The sequence below is a fragment of the Myotis brandtii genome, unplaced genomic scaffold, assembly GCF_000412655.1.
Source record: "Myotis brandtii unplaced genomic scaffold, ASM41265v1 scaffold138, whole genome shotgun sequence".
Lineage (NCBI taxonomy): Eukaryota > Metazoa > Chordata > Mammalia > Chiroptera > Vespertilionidae > Myotis > Myotis brandtii.
The window spans coordinates 943,833-951,776 of record NW_005354915.1 but is presented as its reverse complement, the minus strand read 5'-3'; the positions used below and the strand labels follow the sequence as shown (position 1 = coordinate 951,776).

General features: G+C 59.8%; 1 long non-coding RNA gene across 1 annotated transcript in view; it reads left to right on the top strand.

Moving 5' to 3' along the window:
- Positions 1 to 6,652, top strand: part of LOC106725126 — a 14,888-nt gene extending 8,236 nt beyond the window's left edge. The window contains exons 3-4 of the long non-coding RNA XR_001360993.1: positions 5,355 to 5,430; positions 5,895 to 6,652. This is a non-coding gene — a long non-coding RNA (uncharacterized LOC106725126). The remainder of the gene's footprint in view (positions 1 to 5,354; positions 5,431 to 5,894) is intronic.
- The last annotated feature ends 1,292 nt before the right edge of the window (positions 6,653 to 7,944 follow it).

Below are 7,944 nucleotides of genomic sequence, written 5' to 3'. Positions count from 1 at the left end.
CCCCCCCCCCAGCCCAGCAGGCGATCTGCCCCAGCAGGTGCTCCGGGAAGGCTGGCCCGGCGACAGCATGAATGAGCACGTGGGGGCTGGGCCCAGGCCTTGTCCCGGGAGGCCTGGCTCTGGGTGCCGGCTCCGGGCACACGGCTGCCGTGACCTGTAATTAACCCGCCGGGCCGCGCAGGCGGGTGGCTCTCGGTGCCCACATGATACTCGCATCAGCCTCGATGGTGCACGTGCCGCAACCTGAAACCCGAGCCACAGCTGGAACCAGTTGCACAGAGAACGGAGTTGTCACAACAGGAAGGGCGGGTTCAGGAGGGACAGTGGGAGGAGGCGGGCCCGCTCCCAGCACCAGGCCACCCGGGAGCTGCCGGGACCCAGAGGCCTAGAGGGTGGGTACCGGGACTTGGGCTGCTCCCCTGACCTTGGACTTAACCTGCAAGGAGGGTTGTTTGCACACGGCCTTTGGGGACCTGCCTGTCCTCCACCTCAGTCCCCATCCCCTACCCCTCAAATGTGACCTTCCGAGTCCTGCTTATCTTCTTTTTAAAAAAAATATGTTTTTATTGATTTCAGAGAGGAAGGGAGAGGGAGAGAGAGATGGAGACATCAATGATGAGAGGCAATCATTGAGGCTGCCTCCTGCACGCCCCTCACTGGGGATCGAGCCCACAACCCGGGCAGGTGCCCTGTGCTTTTTAACTGTGAACCTGCCGACCGGCAGCTCTGGCTGGATCTATATCTGCTGACCGGACCCAGAGGGGAGAGAAAATGGGTGGCCACGGGCAGTCCACGGGCAGAGGAGTTGCTTGAACTTCTTTTTGTTTACTTTTTGTTAATCTCACCCGAGGATATTTTTTCTAGAGATAGTGGAAGGAAGGTGGTGAGACAGAGAGAGAGAAAGATCAATTAGTTGCCTCCTGCAGGCTTTCCGACCAGAGCCAGGGACTGAGCCTGCGACTGGCATCGAACCTGGGACCCTTCAGTCTGCAGGCTGGCCCTCTATCCACTGAGCCACACCAGCCAGGGCAGGAGTTGCTTGAAGTTGCTGTGGGCTGTTTGATTGGAGGGCGGGTCTGATGGGTCTCAGACTTGGTTGGAGGCTCCTGCAGAGGGAGGGGGACAGGGAGTGAGGCCGGCACGGAATGGCCGGGAGGAGCAGCGGCCGTGGGAGTGGGAACGCAGCCGCAGGGCGGGGCGGCCGGTGAGGCGGAGAGAAGGTGCCCACATTCCTCCGTGTGTGATAATGCCCGTGAGCTGAGGCCCAGCGCCCCTGAAACTCATCCTCGGAACAGCACCCTTAGCTCTGCCCCTCTCGGGGCGGGGAGTGCAGGGTGAGGGAGAGAGAGAGAGAGACATCGATGATGAGGGAGAATCATGGATCGGCTGCCTCCTGCACGCCCCACACTGGGGATCGAGCCCACAACCCAGGCCTGTGCCCTGACCGGAAATCAAACCCTGACCTCCTGGTTCATAGGTCGACGCTCAACCACTGAGCCACACTGGCCGGGCTGTGCTGCTTGTCTTTGAGGATGTGCTTTTGTCAGGAGCCCCAGGGCCCCCCAGGGCGCTGCTGGCCCCTCTCAGCCCTGCTCTCAGCTGCCTCCTGGGCGCCCACAATGGGCTACTCAGAGGTGGGGTCTGTGCACTTTCCATTCAGGCCTAGGTGCCTGGCGTCATGTGTGTCAGAGGGAGCCACCGAGGAGGGCCTCAGGGGAGGAGGGCCTCAGGGGAGGAGGGTCTCAGGGGAGGAGGGTCTCAGGGGAGGAGGGTCTCAGGGGAGGAGGGTCTCAGGGGAGGAGGGTCTCAGGGGAGGAGGGTCTCAGGGGAGGAGGGTCTCAGGGGAGGAGGGTCTCAGGGGAGGAGGGTCTCAGGGGAGGAGGGTCTCAGGGGAGGAGGGTCTCAGGGGAGGAGGGTCTCAGGGGAGGAGGGTCTCAGGGGAGGAGGGTCTCAGGGGAGGAGGGTCTCAGGGGAGGAGGGTCTCAGGGGAGGAGGGTCTCAGGGGAGGAGGGTCTCAGGGGAGGAGGGTCTCAGGGGAGGAGGGTCTCAGGGGAGGAGGGTCTCAGGGGAGGAGGGTCTCAGGGGAGGAGGGTCTCAGGGGAGGAGGGTCTCAGGGGAGGAGGGTCTCAGGGGAGGAGGGTCTCAGGGGAGGAGGGTCTCAGGGGAGGAGGGTCTCAGGGGAGGAGGGTCTCAGGGGAGGAGGGTCTCAGGGGAGGAGGGTCTCAGGGGAGGAGGGTCTCAGGGGAGGAGGGTCTCAGGGGAGGAGGGTCTCAGGGGAGGAGGGTCTCAGGGGAGGAGGGTCTCAGGGGAGGAGGGTCTCAGGGGAGGAGGGTCTCAGGGGAGGAGGGTCTCAGGGGAGGAGGGTCTCAGGGGAGGAGGGTCTCAGGGGAGGAGGGTCTCAGGGGAGGAGGGTCTCAGGGGAGGAGGGTCTCAGGGGAGGAGGGTCTCAGGGGAGGAGGGTCTCAGGGGAGGAGGGTCTCAGGGGAGGAGGGTCTCAGGGGAGGAGGGTCTCAGGGGAGGAGGGTCTCAGGGGAGGAGGGTCTCAGGGGAGGAGGGTCTCAGGGGAGGAGGGTCTCAGGGGAGGAGGGTCTCAGGGGAGGAGGGTCTCAGGGGAGGAGGGTCTCAGGGGAGGAGGGTCTCAGGGGAGGAGGGTCTCAGGGGAGGAGGGTCTCAGGGGAGGAGGGTCTCAGGGGAGGAGGGTCTCAGGGGAGGAGGGTCTCAGGGGAGGAGGGTCTCAGGGGAGGAGGGTCTCAGGGGAGGAGGGTCTCAGGGGAGGAGGGTCTCAGGGGAGGAGGGTCTCAGGGGAGGAGGGTCTCAGGGGAGGAGGGTCTCAGGGGAGGAGGGTCTCAGGGGAGGAGGGTCTCAGGGGAGGAGGGTCTCAGGGGAGGAGGGTCTCAGGGGAGGAGGGTCTCAGGGGAGGAGGGTCTCAGGGGAGGAGGGTCTCAGGGGAGGAGGGTCTCAGGGGAGGAGGGTCTCAGGGGAGGAGGGTCTCAGGGGAGGAGGGTCTCAGGGGAGGAGGGTCTCAGGGGAGGAGGGTCTCAGGGGAGGAGGGTCTCAGGGGAGGAGGGTCTCAGGGGAGGAGGGTCTCAGGGGAGGAGGGTCTCAGGGGAGGAGGGTCTCAGGGGAGGAGGGTCTCAGGGGAGGAGGGTCTCAGGGGAGGAGGGTCTCAGGGGAGGAGGGTCTCAGGGGAGGAGGGTCTCAGGGGAGGAGGGTCTCAGGGGAGGAGGGTCTCAGGGGAGGAGGGTCTCAGGGGAGGAGGGTCTCAGGGGAGGAGGGTCTCAGGGGAGGAGGGTCTCAGGGGAGGAGGGTCTCAGGGGAGGAGGGTCTCAGGGGAGGAGGGTCTCAGGGGAGGAGGGTCTCAGGGGAGGAGGGTCTCAGGGGAGGAGGGTCTCAGGGGAGGAGGGTCTCAGGGGAGGAGGGTCTCAGGGGAGGAGGGTCTCAGGGGAGGAGGGTCTCAGGGGAGGAGGGTCTCAGGGGAGGAGGGTCTCAGGGGAGGAGGGTCTCAGGGGAGGAGGGTCTCAGGGGAGGAGGGTCTCAGGGGAGGAGGGTCTCAGGGGAGGAGGGTCTCAGGGGAGGAGGGTCTCAGGGGAGGAGGGTCTCAGGGGAGGAGGGTCTCAGGGGAGGAGGGTCTCAGGGGAGGAGGGTCTCAGGGGAGGAGGGTCTCAGGGGAGGAGGGTCTCAGGGGAGGAGGGTCTCAGGGGAGGAGGGTCTCAGGGGAGGAGGGTCTCAGGGGAGGAGGGTCTCAGGGGAGGAGGGTCTCAGGGGAGGAGGGTCTCAGGGGAGGAGGGTCTCAGGGGAGGAGGGTCTCAGGGGAGGAGGGTCTCAGGGGAGGAGGGTCTCAGGGGAGGAGGGTCTCAGGGGAGGAGGGTCTCAGGGGAGGAGGGTCTCAGGGGAGGAGGGTCTCAGGGGAGGAGGGTCTCAGGGGAGGAGGGTCTCAGGGGAGGAGGGTCTCAGGGGAGGAGGGTCTCAGGGGAGGAGGGTCTCAGGGGAGGAGGGTCTCAGGGGAGGAGGGTCTCAGGGGAGGAGGGTCTCAGGGGAGGAGGGTCTCAGGGGAGGAGGGTCTCAGGGGAGGAGGGTCTCAGGGGAGGAGGGTCTCAGGGGAGGAGGGTCTCAGGGGAGGAGGGTCTCAGGGGAGGAGGGTCTCAGGGGAGGAGGGTCTCAGGGGAGGAGGGTCTCAGGGGAGGAGGGTCTCAGGGGAGGAGGGTCTCAGGGGAGGAGGGTCTCAGGGGAGGAGGGTCTCAGGGGAGGAGGGTCTCAGGGGAGGAGGGTCTCAGGGGAGGAGGGTCTCAGGGGAGGAGGGTCTCAGGGGAGGAGGGTCTCAGGGGAGGAGGGTCTCAGGGGAGGAGGGTCTCAGGGGAGGAGGGTCTCAGGGGAGGAGGGTCTCAGGGGAGGAGGGTCTGTGGGGAGGAGGGTCTCAGGGGAGGAGGGCCTCAGGGAAGGAGGGCAGCAAGTGTCTGGGCGGGCTCATCAGCAGTGAGGGGATAGCGCGAGGAGGTGGAGGTGGAGGGCGTGGGGACCGGACGGTGAGGGAGCTAGTGTGTCCACCGGGGCCTGCCAAGCCTGTCACTTGTCACTCTCCCCTCCACGGACCAGGAGGTGGCTCAGGTGGACATGTGCACGATGGCAAAGGCAGGACCAGCATCAGCAGAGTGTGCACCTACTGTGTGCCAGCACAGTGCAGAATGCTAGTCCATGGCCGCATTTAATCCCCCTCCCCCAAATAGGGGTGAGCCATTGTTCCCCTGTCCAGACAAAGACACTGAGGCCAAGAAATGAGATGACTTGCCCAAGTCCACAAAGTCTGTTAAAACCAAAAACAAAGCAAAATGATATAATAATAATAATAATAATAATAATAATACAGGGAACTTCTGGCCTGAATTTCCTAATTGCTGGAAACAACACCCTTTTTAACAAAAGGTGAAACTGGGTCTGTGTTGCTCAGCCTCTCCTCCTTTCTCCTCACACCAGGACGTGACTGGGACCCAATAGTTATTTCACCACAGAGGCGGGTGTCCGTGGGGGCCCGACCTCCACGCTGCTGCTTCCACTCCTGCTGTGATGGGGACGCTGGCTACACAAAACCCTGGGCTCTGGGTGAGGAGAGGGCCCGCGGCCATCTCACCTGGAAGCCCCCCCCCCAGCCCCCAGCGAGGCATGGACGCCCCTCCCCCACCCAGGCAGCCCTTGTCCAGGTTTCCCAGATGGTGACTTACGTCAGTCAGACACTCACAAGGACAAGGTCCCTCCTGGTCAGCAGGACCTTGGGAAACAGCTGGTCTGGGGTCCAAGTGCAGCCCTTGATGGCTTCCCGCTGCCTTCAATCGTGGTTTCAAAAGCTCTTTATCTTTCAGCCGCGGGACACTTTCCATGACGTCTTCCACGCAACCAATAGCAGCGTTTTACTGGTGTGTGTGTTCATTTCATAATGTAAGTATTGGTGCACAACTTCTTTTTTACAAGTTCAAGCTCATTAACATTTCTTTGTTATAAACTGAACCAGTAAGAGCAATGTCACTTTTTTGATGAATGTACATTTTGAGACTGTTACAGGCGTTTTTTAAAAAGTTAGTTTCAGGCCTGGCCGGCTTGGCTCAGTGGATGGAGCGTCGGCCTGCAGACTGAAGGGTCCCAGGTTCGATTCCGGTCAAGGGCATGTACCTTGGTTACGGGCACATCCCCAGTGGGGGGTGTGCAGGAGGCAGCTGATCAATGTTTCTCTCTCATCGATGTTTCTAACTCTCTATCCCTCTCCCTTTCTCTGTGTAAAAAAATCAATAAAATATATTTTTAATAAATAAATAAAATTAGTTTCAGCATCTAGTATTATTTTGTATCAAGGAAATCTGGATTCCCAGGACTAGTGGCATATGATAACACATATCTCGTTTTAGGATCACAGGATGACCTTCAATTTATCAGAGCCGGGAGCCGATAAAGGGTGAGATGAGACTTAGCATCAGAATGGAGTCGCCGGTGGTGGCTCCCAGGACCTCCTCCTGACTCTCCAGGGCACAAGGAAGGAGTTCCTAAGGAAGTCTCTATCTTCACAGGGTAGAAAATACTTTACAATGTATCGCATAAAGGCTGGGCATTGGCAGTCTTCATTCAAAGTTTCAAACAATCACTTTAATGTATCACTTTCGTCGTTGACACTTGTTCCACTTTGGGACCAATGGCAACACTGTAACACTAAGCGAGCTTTCCCACTTGGTGAAGGTGAGCCGGAGCATCTGTCAGGAGCAGTGCTTGCAGAATGCCCGAGGCGCGAGGGCCCGGGAGGAACTTGTGGAAGACGGGGTGCTCCCCACGTGGGGTGTCTTGGAGGAGCCCAGTTTGGGAAACGACGTGACCATATGCCCCTGACGTTGGGTGGGAGCAGGTTCCAGGCACATGTGTCCGGCCCAGTGGCCCTGGGTGGGATGAGGCCTGGCTGGTGTGGCACAGTGTGGGGCCGTGTGCTGGCTGGTTTTCTGTGAGCGGACCTGCGCAGGCCAGAATGGAACGAAACAGAACAAAGCAAGAGAGGCCAGGGCAACTGCTTCCGAATCGATGACACATTTGCAAGGAATTCAGGGGAAAGGTTCATTCCGGGTGTATCTAGAGATGTGTGCCTTTGGCCTCCACGGTTAACACTTTGGTGTCTGTGAAGTATCAATGATGCGCAGCACTTGTTCTTTGGTCTTTGTTCTTTTTTAATCACAATTTTTAAAAAATTTACAAAATGTGTATGAGCCCTCGGACACACGCAACAACCACAGGCTGGGCCTGTGATCTCAAGAATCCGCATACTTTCCCTAAGCACTCGATTCTGCGATGATTCCCATTTTACCGTTGAGAGAATTGAGGCCTGAGGATGAAGCAACTTGCCAGCATTGCACAGCTGCTTGCTGCTCAGCTGCCTCCCCCACCGTGTTCCCCCCAGCTGCCCCTCAGGTCTGCAGCACTCCGGCCGCCCTGCCTCGGTGGGAGGTCTCGCCTACCTGTTATGTCTCTTCTAGACTCTGCCCTGCAGGGTCTTCCCAGGAGCACCAGCAGGACCCGGATTCATCCCTCCCTGAACCCTCGCCGACACCCCCTGCCTTGCACATTGGAATTTATCGAGTGGATATCTGGAACAAAGTTAGATCTTTGTTTTCCTTCCTTCCTTCCTTCCTTCCTTCCTTCCTTCCTTCCTTCCTTCCTTCCTCCTTAAAATATATTTTTATTGATTTCAGAGAGGAAGGGAGAGGAAAGAATAGAGAGAAACATTAGTGATGAGAGAGAATAATTGATTAGCTGCCTCCTGCACACCCCCCACTGGGGATCAAGCCTGCAACCCCGGCCTGTGCCCCTGACTGAAATCAAACCTAGGACCCTTCAGTCCGCAGGCTGATGCTCTATCCACTGAGCCAAACCAGCCAGGGCAGATCTTTGTTTTCTTGAGAGAAGCATGTGTAGCACTGTACAAGGATACAGTATTTTACCAGCAGTACAACTATGTCTGGATGTTTTTATTCTTTTGAGGATGTTTTGTTCTCTGTGAAAGTATGCTTTAAGCTGGGCTGCTTGTCCTGGCTGGTTAGTGGGAAATGGGTAATAAAAGACTAACCCGGCAGCCTCGGTTCCAGACCCAGGTGATGGACACGTTTCGTGGGAAAGAGGGGGCAGGATGGCAGTTGACAAAGGGTGGCCTCAGGTTAACTGCCCAGATAATGAGCACGCGCCTGCTGGGCCTGCGCTCCCAGAGTGGCCCTCCCCGCTCCCACCTGTTGTGCCCCACGGGCTCCTCACCCCAACCCTGTGAGGAGGGCTGTGCCATTATCCCTGTGTCACCGATGGACACAGAGGTGCATCGACTGGGTAGTGACCTCTTGGGCCAGGAGGTCAAAGGCTCCGGAGGTGCCTTGTGATGCTGGGCAGTGCCGGGCTCTGCAGGGACTGCTGGGAGCCTGGCAGTTCCAG